Consider the following 15,243-nt stretch of genomic DNA (forward strand, 5'->3'; position numbering starts at 1 on the left):
AACAGCTAGAGCTGCAACAAAGCACTTTACACACAAACAACAAAATAGCCATAATACACCAAAATGGAATCAATAAATTAACATAACACACTATATACAATAGACACCGGAAAAGAGACGATAATTTCAGGTCTGCTCCAAAGCCAGAGAATAGAAATGTCTTCAACCGGGTTTTAAAAGTAGACAGAGAGGGGGCATGCCTAACAACCAATAGGAGGTCATTCCAAAGGGAATGACCAGCAACCGAAAAGGCTTGATCCCCTCTGAGGCTCCACTTGGTCCTCGGCACCTCGAGCAGCGCCTGGTCCACAGACCTGAGGCTGCGGAAGGGTGCGTAGGATTGGAGGAGCTCAGAGAGGTATGCCGGGGCGAGGCGTTTAATGATTTATGGACAACAGGAGAATCAAAATGGCTGTCCCCTGAGATGGCTAAAACGGGTGGATTTTACTGTTTAAATCATATTCCACAAATGCGATATTAATCATGTTTGTTTAGTGGGCCTGAATAGAACATATTCTTGAAAAAGAAGGACTTCCAATTAAGCTAAACTGACCTTTTTTAAGATAAAACTACTGTATCCGTCTGAAATACAAAATGTGTAATTCTCTTTCTTTTATGTTTTATGTTCATTGTTCGTTACCTAAGCCCTGAGCAACTGAGATGTCATTTTCAGTTGACAGAAGTGGCAAAATGGCCGCCCCCTGAGAAGGTGGATATTATATATTATATATTCATATTCCACAAATGCAATATTAATCAGAATGCCATGTTTCGACTAGCGGGCCCGCATAGAACATATTCTTGTAAAGAACATTTTTTAGTTGACTTCCTTCTTTTAGGCAAGTGGACATTGTGAATGCTAGTAGTACATAGAAGATAGCAAGAATGCCTGGTAATGTTGGAGCCACTTCTAAAGGGAGAGACTGAACCAAACCCCCATCATCGGGTTTGTGGAACACATTTTCTCACAGGTATGTACAAAATGTTTGGTTGTGTTGTCTTTGAGTAATTTAGCAAAGCATAATGGTTAGCCTGCAAAGTGCAAACATCAGCTATAGTTTCAGCGGTGCAAATGCGTTCAGTCCATCTCACCGCCAAATAGCAAATCTGTGCCATTAATCCGAGTAACAGAAAAGTACAATTTCAGTGATCATACCTTTTTAATTTAGATAGCCAGTCCCTCAGTGATCATGTCTGAATTTCCACCACATTTATTTTTGTCAATTGGTTGTAATGTAGATTACAGCCAGCATTAATCTCCCTTCTAAATACCGGTAATTTAGATAGAAAAGGATAGTTCTCTTACCACCCCACAATAAGAAAATCATTCATCGCTCTGCCTTGGTCATTAGTTACTGAGACTTACTGGTCTCCTGTTAATAGAGAGTTATGTTACAGTAATTCAGTCTAGAGGTAACAAGATCATAGACTAATTTTTCAGTGATCAACTGTGTGCCAGTCTGTTGTGAAATTGGCTCAGTGTTCATTTAAAATTAGGAAGTGAAAGTTCAAGTGACACACATCAATGTGCACTCGATAGCTTGTTTCTGAAGTATGACACGTGTGCTGCGACTAGTAGGCAAATCATTTGGTGCTCCACATTCATCTGAAACCACTTAAGAATGTGTTTAAGAACAAACTTTTCTCATCTCAAGCAGATGTATGGGCCAGTCATACAGATCAATTTTCAAGAACATTTAAAAATCGTAAAGTCAGTTTAAAAGGGAAGTCAAGTCAAAAATTATATTTACAATTATATTTTCTATGCGCCGCACCTAGTGTTAGCACGACATTCTGATTAATATTACGTTTGTGGGATATGAATCCACATGATTTTATCCAGCTCAGGGGACAGCCATTTTCCCACTTGCCGTCGACTGAAAAAGACATCATGGTTGCTCAGCGCTCATTTATTGCAAGCTGAAAATTTTAGCTTTATGCAAACAAATTTCTTAAGATGGAGAAAACTAAATATCTAACGTGGGCTGAAATTAAAATAATAAATTGGCTCTAATAATTAATCCAAATAATCCTTTAATTTTAATTTGAAAGTTTCAACCTCATATAAACCATTTTTGAATGTTGGAACATTGTGTGGCTGCAAATAAAGATATAACATTGCCATAATTGTATTTTTACTCACATTTGCACAGAAGGACAATTTACAGTTTTCAAATAACCTAGCATGCACATTTTTGGAATGCAGGAAACCAGAGGCCAAGAAAAAAATCTACTTGGAGAAAAGCCTTGGAGAAAATGCCAACTCCAGACAGGAAGGGCTAACATTTGATTTGAACTCCCGATTTCAGAATTATGAGGTTGGTGTGCTAACCAGTCTCCTAGACTATTTGTACTAAATAAGGTAATAAAGTAAATTCAACCATTTTGATTTCAGACGACTTGAAATAAATACTTTGCTTTACCTTAAAAAAATGTTTACTTAGAGTTCAAAATCAGGTTGCACTAAATGAATTATTTCCATCAGTCAAAGTTCAAATATTAGGTTTATTTATTCTTTATTGCATCCTCATTAGCTCTTGCAATATACAAGAGCTAATCTTTGTGGGGTCCATACACCTAAAAAACAAAACAATACAAAATATATAAAGAGTAAATAAAGATACAGTATTAATAGTAAAATAAAATAATCATACTAAGGAATGCTAACAAAATAAACCATGATGATAATAATACATTTAAAAAGAAAAAAACAAATTTAAACGCAAATGGCATTGAATGTCACATGTTCAGTCAGTGCACAATCATTTCCTCTACACGCTGTACGGATTACTACCCCAGCACACACATGCATTTATAAGCATTCGTTTTAATATGCAAGTGCCACCACAAACGAGAGGGGGAAAAAACAAACAACAAAACCCATTATGCCTCACATTGGTGTCACGAATTACTTACATTTTTTTTTTTTAAAGCGACCATTCAATTGGCTGAACGTTACCACCTACGCCTTACGTAGTACAAACCCAATTCCAGTTAAGTTGGGATGTTGTGTTAAACATAAATAAAAACAGCATACCCCTGTAAATGTGCACAAATAGGCCAAAATTGTACGTTAAAATACTCATAACTCACTTCCTATGCATGTTAGGGCATGGGTACCAAAGAATTTTTGTACGCCTGAGGATGCTACATGTGCCTCCTAGTTTTCATAGCTGTAGGTCAAACTTACCGAGGCACAGTGTGGATTTCGTCCGTGGAACAGTGGACCAGCGTTACACATTCGGCAGGATCCTCGAGGGTGCATGAGAGTTCGCCCAACGACATGTGACTCCATGTGTTTTGTGGACTCGGAGATGGCATTCGACTGTCTCCCTATAAATCGGATTCGTTCCTGGTGAGGGTTGGATTTAGCCAAGGCTGCCATTTTTCCCCGATTCTGTTCAGAACATTATTGATAGAATTTCTAGGCGCAGCCAAGGCGGAGAGTGTGTCCGGTTTATTGGTCAATATTATGTCTCTGGTTTTTGCAGATGTGGTACTGTTGGTTTCATCAAGCCACAATCTCCAACTCTCACTGGAGTGGTTCGCAGCCGAGTGTAAAGCGGTTCGGATGAAAATCAGTACTTCCAAATCTGAGACTATGGTTCTCAGTCACGAAAGGTTGGAGTGCCCCTACCAGGTAGGGAATCATCTTCTGCTCTTTTTCACAAGTTAGGGAAGAATGGAATGGGAGATCAAAAGACTGAGCAGTGCAGCATTTTCAGTGATGCGGACTTTGTTGGTCCATTGTGGTGAATTTATTGATCAATCGGCTTTCCGAGCCTCAGCTATGGTCACAAGCTATGAGGCGTGACCAAAAGAAAAAAAATCCCGGAAAGACTTTCCTTCGCAGGGTGTCCGGGCTCTCCCTCAGAGATAGGATAGGCTCAGAGTAGAGTTGCTGCTAAGAGGAGCCAAATGAGGTGGCTCGGGCATCCGATTAGGATGCCTCCTGGATGTCTCCCTGGTGAGGTCTTCTGGCCACGTCTCACAGGGACGACCCAGGACACGCAGGAGAGACTATGTCGACTACTTTCGGATGGCTCCGGATTCCTCCGGAAGAGCTGGACGAAGTGACTGGGGAGAGGGAAGTCTGGGCCTCCCTGCTAAAGTTACTGCCCCTGCAACCCTAACCCCGGATAAGCGGAAGAAAATGGATGGATGGATGTTTTGTATTGCAAAAAAAAAGGTTAAAAAGAATCACCAAATCACATGTGTGAACACAGTACTGAAGATGTTTTTTTCACATTATGTTTAGCTAGTGAAGGACAACATATTGGTTTTCCCTACTTGATACATTTGACTCTGTCCCACTTCCTTTTTTGCTCTCAGTCAACATTCCTTCATCTATTAATGGCCTTTCCTGTCTCTATGGCCATCACTGTTTTCACAGTCCTTTTGCCGGAAACCAAACAAATTAACGCTACATTGTTCTGGCCTGTTGCATTGTGGCTGGAAACATCAGTGCAGCAATAGTTTCCTGAAACTCCACATTAATAAGATAAGGCCATTGTGGAAAAGTGTGTATTGTATGAACCAACGCTTTCGGCACTCAATCCTCAGACTCCGGCACGAGTATGTGCACATTGCTGTATGAATAGCAAGTGATCATTTAGGTTTCTATAAAGGCTTTTACTTGACTGTCTTTTTTCATCAGTAATTTATTAAATTATTTATAATATATTATCGAGAATAGATTCGCTCCAGTGTACTAATCAGTGTGTTAACGTTTTTGTTGTAGAGATGTAACCATGTGTTTATCTCAACACTCTTGAATGATCATCTATGGAGTCCTGTCATTGTTTTGCATGGGTCAAGATGACTCTCTCTTTGGGATGAGAGAAACAATCATTTTGTCACCCAACAAAAGAAGGAAAACAGGATAACCTCAGTTTGTTCATTGGCAGGATACAGGGTGGTAACAAGAACCAGGCCAAAGTCCAAAAACAATAAGAGGTCAGTGTCTCAAAGAATTATCAGATGTCCAGGTGTAATGTCAATTAGTCTCTGGATGAGTATTATTTGTCATAACTATGTAAAAATGTTTGCTAATGATTGCAAACACTGGCAACGTGTGAAGACACGCAAATCCCCACAATACAATTGTTAGCTTATAAATCTACAGAGATGACAAAACAGCGCATTTATTCTTGAAAATAAACACACAGCGTATATATCACCGAAGGGTCCATCCAACAATATGAGGAAAACTGTATGTTGCTTTAAAAATAAAAATAATAAAACACACGCACACAAATAAAAACATTAACAACATGCATTGTTGTGATAAGCAAGCTGGTGTTTTACGTGCCGCTCAAATGGAAGGAAGGTATCGGAGTGTTGCAATTGCTTGCCGCTCCGTGCTTTGCCATTGCTCCAGTGACCTCGCCTCTTTCCAGTTGGATTCCATCTCATTGCTTCCAGACAGTGACTTTTAGTGAGGTTCATGACTGGTGAGTTGCTTTTGCCACATTATTACCTGGACAAATGGTCAAGGAAGTCATCTGACACGTGCAGTTAAAGGTTTATGCTTGACCGAAGAGTTAATCAACTTGAATAGATCATTTCAGCGGGTCCAATATCGCATACGAAAAGCTGCATCTCGAAAAGATCTCTCACATTGATCCAGAATACGTACAACATATCAGTGAACACAAACATCAACATACAAACGCTCTTACAATCTGTCCGACACATTGTTGTGAACCAATGCAGTTTTACAAGGGGGCTGATGTGTACGCAAGCAGTAAAAATCAGTGGCCTGTGATGAGGGTAACGGCACAAGCATGACAAACAGCAGCTAGCAGCAGACTGATAAAAGCTTATTACGTTTACACTACGTTCCAGGTGACCACGGCAGCTTTGTTTGGCTGCATAGCGCGAAGTGGGATTTTGGACATTTTTTTTCTCCATAATCAATAATCATCAATTTGAGCACATGGCACAAAAACAACTACACTAAAACATATACCTTCTTTGCTGTCATTGTCTTCATGTCTTCATAGCTTTTAATTTGTGATTTTTATTGTGTGCCTTTCGTTAATTATTTGTTATAATGTATATTGTAAAATGTTTGAAGGAATTAGTGTCTTGGTATTTATGTTTTGAAATTGTATTTTAAAGCTTTTTTTTTTTTACATCATGGCCAGCTAGGGAGCTGCAGATGAAAAATAGCCTCTTGGCTAATTCTGGCTTTTTTTAACCATGTTTTTTCATGCGTTATGTGAAATTTCACTGTCCCCTTTCAAACAAAATCTATCTGTCTAACACAACACATTTTCTCACAGTTGATCACGGTATCTGTGATGGGCCGTTAAGGCAAGGGGTTGCTGAGTCCCAGTGGCTCAAAGGCCTGTCACCTTTTGATGAGGTCTTTTCTGTTCCGATTTTGGTAAAAAAAAAAAAATGAATTTGGGGTAAAATGGGCGGGCACTCATATGGCGCTTTTCTAATTTCTACCTTCAGTACTCAAAGCGCTTCACACTGTTACCTCATTTACTTAATGATTAGGGGCACCTTGGGATTCAATGTATTGCTCAGGAACACTTCGACATGGTCACAATGGCCACAACAGATGATTTGATAAAAATGATAAATGGAGCGCACCATATATCAGTGTATCTACATCATACCATGGCTGCCCACAGAGCTTTACAAAGCCTCACATACACTTATAGGCCTAGTATTTGCCAACTTCATCTATCCATCCATCCATCCATTATCTCCCGCTTATCCGAAGTCGGGTCGCGGAGGCAGCAGCTTCAGCAGGGAAGCCCAGACTTCCCTCTCCCCAGCAACATCCTCCAGCTCTTCCGGAAGGATCCCAAGGCGTTCCCAGGCAAGCCGGGAGACATAGTCTCTCCAGCGTGTTCTGGGTCGTCCTCGGGGTCTCCTGCCGGTGGGACATGCCCGGAACACCTCACCAGGGAGGCGTCCAGGAGGCATCCTAATCAGATGCCCGAGCCACCTCAACTGGCTCCTCTCGACGCGGAGGAGCAGCGGCTCGACTCTGAGTCCCTCCCGGATGGCCGAACTTCTCACCCTATCTCTAAGGGAGAGCCCAGACACCCTGCGAAGGAAACCCATTTCGGCCGCTTGTATCCGAGATCTTGTTCTTTCGGTCATGACCCACAGCTCATGACCATAGGTGAGAGTAGGAACGTAGATCGACCGGTAAATTGAGAGCTTCGCCTTTCGGCTAAGCTCCTTCTTCACCACGACAGACCGATACAGGGTCCGCATCACAGCAGACGCTGCACCGATCCGCCTGTCGATCTCCCGTTCCATCTTACCCTCACTCGTGAACAAGACCCCAAGATACTTGAACTCCTCCACTTGGGGCAGAATCTCATCCCCGACCCGGAGAGGGCACGCCACCCTTTTCCGACTGAGGACCATGGTCTCAGATTTGGAGGTGCTGATCTTCATTCCGACCGTTTCACACTCGGCTGCGAACCGCTCCAGCGAGAGTTGGAGATCGCGGCTTGAAGAAGCCAACAGTACTACATCATCTGCAAAAAGCAGAGATGCAATACTGAGGCCACCAAACCGGACCCCCTCGACACCTCGGCTGCGCCTAGAAATTCTGTCCATAAAGGTTATGAACAGAATCGGTGACAAAGGGCAGCCTTGGCGGAGTCCAACGCCCACAGGAAACGAATCCGACTTACTGCCGGCAATTCGGACCAAACTCTGGCATCGGTGGTACAGGGACCGGACAGCCCTTATCAGGGGGCTCGGTACCCCGTACTCCCGAAGCACCCCCCACAGAACTCCCCGAGGGACACGGTCGAACGCCTTCTCCAAGTCCACAAAACACATGTAGACCGGTTGGGCAAACTCCCATGCACCCTCGAGGACCCTGCTGAGGGTGTAGAGCTGGTCCACTGTTCCACGGCCAGGACGAAAACCACATTGCTCCTCCTGAATCCGGGATTCGACCTTCCGACGGACCCTCCTCTCCAGCACCCCTGAATAGACCTTGCCGGGGAGGCTGAGGAGTGTGATCCCTCTGTAATTGGAGCACACCCTCCGGTCCCCCTTCTTAAAAAGGGGGACCACCACCCCGGTCTGCCAATCCAGAGGCACTGTCCCCGATGTCCACGCGATGTTGAAGAGTCGTGTCAACCATGACAGCCCCTCAACATCCAGAGCCTTTATGAACTCCGGGCGGATCTCATCCACCCCCGGGGCTTTGCCACCGAGGAGCTTTTTGACTACCTCGGTGACTTCAGCCCCAGAGATAGGAGAGCCCACCTCAGAGTCTCCAGGCTCTGCTTCCTCAGTGGAAGGCGTGTCGGTGGAATTGAGGAGGTCTTCGAAGTACTCTCCCCACCGACCCACAACGTCCCGAGTTGAGGTCAGCAGCACCCCATCTCCACTATAAACAGTGTTAATGGTGCACTGCTTCCCCCTCCTGAGACGCCGGATGGCGGACCAGAATTTCCTCGAAGCCGTCCGGAAGTCATTTTCCATGGCCTCCCCGAACTCCTCCCACACCCGGGTTTTTGCCTCAGCAACCGCCAGAGCCGCATTCCGCTTGGCCTGCCGGTACCCGTCAGCTGCCTCCGGGGTCCCGCAGGCCAAAAAGGCCCGATAGGACTCCTTCTTCAGCTGGACAGCATCCCTTACCGCTGGTGTCCACCAGCGGGTTCGGGGATTGCCGCCACGACAGGCACCGACCACCTTGCGGCCGCAGCTCCGATCGGCCGCCTCAACAATGGAGGCACGAAACATGGTCCACTCGGACTCGATGTCCCCCGCCTCCCTCGGGACGTGGGAAAAGTTCTGCCGGAGGTGGGAGTTGAAACTCCTTCTGACAGGGGATTCTGCCAGACGTTCCCAGCAAACCCTCACAATACGTTTGGGTCTGCCAGGTCGGACCGGCATCTTCCCCCACCATCGGAGCCAACTCACCACCAGATGGTGATCAGTTGACAGCTCCGCCCCTCTCTTCACCCGAGTGTCCAAAACATGCGGCCGCAAGTCCGATGATACGACTACAAAGTCAATCATCGAACTGCGGCCTAGGGTATCCTGGTGCCAAGTGCACATATGGACACCCTTATGCCTGAACATGGTGTTCGTTATGGACAATCCGTGATGAGCACAGAAGTCCAGTAACCGAACACCGCTCGGGTTCAGATCGGGGGGGCCGTTCCTCCCAATCACACCTCTCCAGGTCTCACTGTCATTGCCCACGTGAGCATTGAAGTCCCCCAGCAGAACGATGGAGTCCCCAGGTGGAGCGCCCTCCAGCACACCCTCCAAGGACTCCAAAAAGGGTGGGTACTCTGCGCTGCCGTTTGGTGCATAAGCACAAACAACAGTCAGGACCCGTCCCCCCACCCTCAGGCGGAGGGAGGCTACCCTCTCGTCCACCGGGGTAAACCCCAATGTACAGGCGCCAAGCCGGGGGGCAATAAGTATGCCCACACCTGCTCGGCGCCTCTCACCCTGGGCAACTCCAGAGTGGAAGAGTGTCCAACCCCTCTCGAGAGGACTGGGACCAGAACCCAAGCTGTGCGTGGAGGTGAGCCCGACTATATCTAATCGGAACCTCTCAGCCTCACACACCAGCTCAGGCTCCTTCCCTGTCAGAGAGGTGACATTCCATGTCCCAAGAGCTAGTTTTTGCTGCCGGGGATCGGACCGCCAAGGTCCCCGTCTTCCGCCGCCGCCCAGCTCACACGGCACCCGACCCCTTTGGCCCCTCCCACCAGTGGTGAGCCCATGGGAAGGGGGACCCACGTATCCTTTTCGGGCTGAGCCCGGCCGGGCCCCATGGGTGCAGGCCCGGCCACCAGGCGCTCGCCGTCGAGCCCCACCTCCAGGCCTGGCTCCAGAAGGGGGCCCCGGTGACCCGCGTCCGGGCGAGGGAAAACGTGGTCCATTAATTTTTCTCATCATAAGGGGTCATTTTGAGCCGTGCTTAGTCTGGTCCCTCACCTAGGACCTGTTTGCCATGGGTGACCCTACCAGGGGCATAAAGCCCCAGACAACGTAGCTCCTAGGATCGTTGGGGCGCGCAAACCCCTCCACCACGATAAGGTGACGGCTCACGGGGGGCAACTTCATCTATTGAACTGTTAAAGAGGAAGTCAACCTCAGTCTTTACAAGTTCTATGTAGGCCCACTAGTCAAAACATGGCATTTTGATTAATATTGTGTTTGTGGAATAGGAGTTAGCAGTACAAATCCACCCGCTTTTAGCCACCTCAGGGGGCAGCCATTTTTCTCACTTCTGTCAGCTGAAAATGACATCACAGTTGCTCAGGGCTCAGGTAATGACCAATCATGGCTCGGCTTCAGAAAACAGGTGATCCTTGATTGGTTGTTACTTGAGCAACTGTGATGTCATTTTCAGTTGACAAAAGTGACAAAATGAGATGGCTAAAAATGGGTGAATTTTGCTTCTTAATTTATTTATATTCCACAAACTCAATATTAATCAGAATGCCACGTTTAGACTGGTGAAGGCACCTAGAACATATTATTGCAAATAATCTTTTGGGGTTTACTTTGCCTTTAACTCATTCACTTTAGACACTTTCAGACCCTCTTTTACTATAAGGGTTAAAAATTTTGGAAATAAATATAAATAAATTCCAGGGATTGAATGGCTGTACTGTGAAAAGACAAATAAATATGTCACTGGCAGTGAATGAGTTAAGTACAGCGGGGCGGCCATTTTGTCACTTCTGTTGACTAAAAATGACATCACAACAGCTCAGTTCTCAGCTAACGACCAATCACGCTCAGCTTCAGAAAACAGGTTAGCCGTGATTGATCGTTACCTGAGCCCTGAGCAGTTGTGATGTAATTTTCAGTCAACAGAAGTGAGAAAATGGCTGCCCCCAGAAATAGCTAAAAACGGTTGGATTAACTCTTATTTGACAAACACAATACTGTGTTTGTCCGCTGATAGTGTAGTGGTACACACGCCTGAGTTGTGTGCGGGCAGCGTGGGATCGATTCCCGCTCAGTGACAGTGTCTATGTGTGCCCTGCGACTGGCTGGCGACCAGTTCGGGGTGTAGTCTGCCTTCGCCCATTGACGGCTGGGATAGGCTCCGGCAACTCCCCGCGACCCTATATAGGATAAGCGGTTTGGAAGATGACATGACATGACATACTGTGTTTATCAGAATGCCTTGTTTCAACTGGTGGGCTTGCATAGAACATATCCTTGAAAATGTCTGTGTTGACTTCCTCTTTAAGGTAGAATTTTAAGTGCAAAGTGAAAGTTGAATGACACAACACTACGTAGAATGCCTACAATGCAAAAGCACACTTTTTTGGTAACATTATTCAAGTGGCAATATTTCATACTTCAACGGGAAAACTCCTCACTGAAACCAAGAGAAACTGCATCTCTTCAATGTGAACAAATCAGATAAATAGAAAGAATGCAACACTTATGAATTTGACCTCAGAGTGAATGATTCACTCTATTGCCTTGTATTAAAGTTTCCTTTTCGGGGTGGAACGCTTTACAAAATCCATAGTTAAGTTCATGTCTCGGTTTTGTGGTCACGGTTCATTATTTGGTGACTCTTGGGAAAATCAATTGTGTCTCGTATAGTTAGGTTAAAACACTGCATTGTTGTTAATGCATTCTTGTTATTTCAATTATTTTAATCAATCCGAAATATATCTTCGTCTATGCAAGTGGTGCGTAATGACAGGCAGAAAAAAATAATATTTCTTCCAATGGTTGGCAAAATGTGCAATCAACTGTATGATGATGTATCACGCTTACTTTATGAGTTACTGATAAGCTTACTCGGCATGCAGATATATCGCCATACACTGTATTGCTATTTTGGTAAAATGCCATCTCTTTTGACCCTATACCACCATTTTTTCTTTTTGCCAGCTCTTTGCAACATTAGCTCATAAGATTTATTATCATTATGTGTGCTCTGCCCGAGGATGTTGTTTGAACAGCTAATTGTGCAAATGGACTCGAACTAAATTGGAAGGTGAGGCAGAAAATCCTGTACACCTTTAACTACCATGTGAATACTTTTAAAACCTCCCTATCTTCCATTTGGATATGGCCTAATTGAAAAGTAAATAGTACACATGATTGCATCCGTGAGTCAGTGAGTGACATCTCCTTAGCTGCTGCAGGAATGGGTCTCTGCTACTGAGCCCTCTTCCACACCCGCTGATGTTTTCCATTGTTTTCAATGACCTTGTCTATATGTTGCTGTACCAGATGTTACTACTGCTATGGGCATATTTTGTCAGTTGCATAGTAGGTTAAGCAAAGGTCAATGATTAGTTGTGTATCCAGGAAGTGAGTATTCAAGTCAGTGTTCTCTGAAGTGACATTAACGGGGCTTTTGTTCACTGTCTTCTAATGATTAAAAGAGATTTCAATCAAGCAGCAAAAACATCAACAGAGGCAACTGTTTGGGGCAAATCCATGTGTGTTTTATGGCACGAGAGGGAGGTTGATGCAGAGAGATGGGTTGAAACAGAAACTCCAACATCAAACAAATTATTTTCTGTGTTTCTCTTTGACTTTCAATTCCTAACCCTAAACATAATTGTGTGAATTTTGAAGGCGTTCACACGTTATTCTCATTCTTTAGCACTTTGTTTCCCCAAGCTAGACATTTTTCAAACAAAAAATCCCTATCCATTCACAAGTACACATTAAACAAAACGGATTCGCGTCATTCAAATTTGAAATTCAAAATATTCCACTCATTCAATTCACCTTGGGAAGGATTTTCAACATGCCAACATTCCCATTTACCAAAATCTCAAAATGGTCAGCCCAAAAAGTCTGTGAAAAATATACCTATTCAATCCCAATAACACATTCAACAAAACAACTTTAAATGATTTTCCTTTTAATTTCACATTGATCAGCTCATTCAATTCACCTTGGGGATATTTTTCAACATGCAAGAAATTTCCATGTTCCCATTCATTCCCATTCCCACTCATTAAGCATCATTCCATATTATTCCAAATCATTCTGTATCATTCAACATCATTCCACATGCTTCTAGTCAAGTCAAGTCAAATGTATTTATATAAGCCATTAATCACAGAAACGTCTCAAAGGGCTTCACATGCCTACAGCTGACAAATATTAACGACACCCTTAATCTTGAGCCCCAGGAGGGCAAGGAAAAACTAAAAAAATAAATAAGTAAAAAAACATCAGGGGACGAATGAGAAACCTTGCACGGCATAGATGGGGCAATCCCCTTTCCAGGATGACCTGGCCGCAATGGATGCCATATACTTTTTCCATTCAACATTTCAGTATTCTCATGCAATTGCAAGTGCCTAGTTTCAAAATATAGTACACTTTGAGATCAATTATTGAAACCAATACAATATAATCTAAATGGGTCAATCTTTATCTGGTTGACAAATAATATAGACCAACATCATTCAGTCACACTCTTTGGTCAACTCAGATTCTTCAATTAGCCTAACATGCATGTTTTTGGAATCCAGCATATCGGGCAAAACTCCACATTTTTCTTTTAATATCATCCATTTGCTTGCACATGAGAATGGTGCTGGTTGTTTGGTTTTATAATTTATGCATCAGCATCTTCATATCTTGACAGAAGTTGCTGCCAGAATTTAAAAGAATGAAGCGATGGTTCACGTTGATCACCCAATTTTCCCTGCTGTGCATTTACTTTCTGTGAGCCCTTCTTAAATGACATGGAACTACTTCCCCCGAACTCACTCACAAAAGCAAACTTTTACAACGGACGTCAAGTACTGTAGCTGCTTGGTAAAAGCTAACCACATGCTATCCTGACAGATTGACAGTTGAAAATGCTAACAGCCCTTGCCTGTGGAAAAATAGTGGAGGAAATCAAATAGAACAAATACAAAATGCTTCGGCCCCGACCCTACCGCCCCCCCCCCCCCCCCCAAATTGGGGTTTGCAACTCCTATAAAAAGTTTATTTTTAAACCTCAGTACAGCTTACGGCCATACTACCCTGAAAACGCCCGATCTCGTCTGATCTCGGAAGCTAAGCAGGGTCGGGCCTGGTTAGTACTTGGATGGGAGACCGCCTGGGAATACCAGGTGCTGTAAGCTTTTGCAACTCAATCGCAAAATCTGTCTTTCAGCTTCTGTAGCTTCTTGCTCACAGTTAACCAGGCTATCCTGACACTGCGTCGCCTATAAAAAAATAATAGCTAGTTACAGGAGTGGGTGTTCAAAACCGACAGAGCATGTAGAACTAAACCACATATACTGTACAATGATAATCATATTACAAGATTAAAAAACGATTATATTAGGTTAAATAAATAAAATACAATACCAATTTTCCATTCCATTTTCTTCAACGCTAATCCTCTTTCGGTTATCCTATCCCAGAAGACATTGGACTAGAGATGTGTACACCCAGAGCTGGGCATTTTACTAAAATTTCCCGGTTCGCCTGCAGCCAAGTACCATTCCGCCGTCCGTCTATCCGCCTTTTTGTCCGGCCGGACCAAATAATAATGGCTTATCGGCCAGTCCGCCAAGCATTTTAAACGGGCTTCCGTTAGCGTTTCCGTTTACCAACTTTGACCAACTACCACTTTTGAAAAGTCAACAGATATGCCACAACAGATATCATTGATGCTATCATCCTGAAAATGGTGAGTCAAGGGAAGGGAAAGTCCAGTCAGCCGTGCATTACAAATATACTACTATTTAGCTCAAATCACACACAATTCCAGGGTTGAGCATTAATGGGAGGCTAATGGTAAGGGGAATGACAGTGTGTGACTCACTGTACCCTTGATGGAACACTCATTTGTCATCATTAAAAGTCCTCAGAAAGCTGCTTGGACCGGTGTGCCATCCTTTGAGAATGCGACATTGTTTGCTCAGTTTTGAAACAAATCAGCTCACAACCAATTTAACTTGTAGTTCCTCTGCCCTGAGAGGTTAGTACGTGAATAATGATCTCAGGCTGCCAAAACTGCCTTGACCAAGTCTTTGCATAAAGACCTGATGTCTGGCGCATCTTTGATCTGCCTAACGTTCATTAATAATCTGAACTGGAACCGATTTTTCCTTTTACAGTCGATATAAGTAACAGTCAATATACAATAAGTATATTGTTGGTTCTACATATACATATGTGTGTTTCACAGATTCAGAACTGCTTCATCCTCCTCAAGGTCCCTGGTGAGCTCAAGACTTTCCCTGAGCAAAAGGCGATGTACACACAGGATCGATGAGGAGGAAACCCAGG

At 44.1% G+C, this 15,243-nt stretch overlaps 1 non-coding gene across 1 annotated transcript; it reads left to right on the top strand.

Annotated features, from left to right (window-relative positions):
* The first annotated feature begins 13,968 nt into the window (after nt 1-13,968).
* LOC147129597 (5S ribosomal RNA) lies at nt 13,969-14,087 on the top strand. Its single transcript, XR_015083338.1, has one exon. It is a non-coding gene; the product is annotated as a 5S ribosomal RNA (ribosomal RNA).
* Nucleotides 14,088-15,243: the final 1,156 nt, after the last annotated feature.

This window comes from Filicampus tigris, chromosome 19, assembly GCF_054856515.1.
Source record: "Filicampus tigris isolate MCC_2025a chromosome 19, RoL_Ftig_1.0, whole genome shotgun sequence".
NCBI lineage: Eukaryota > Metazoa > Chordata > Actinopteri > Syngnathiformes > Syngnathidae > Filicampus > Filicampus tigris.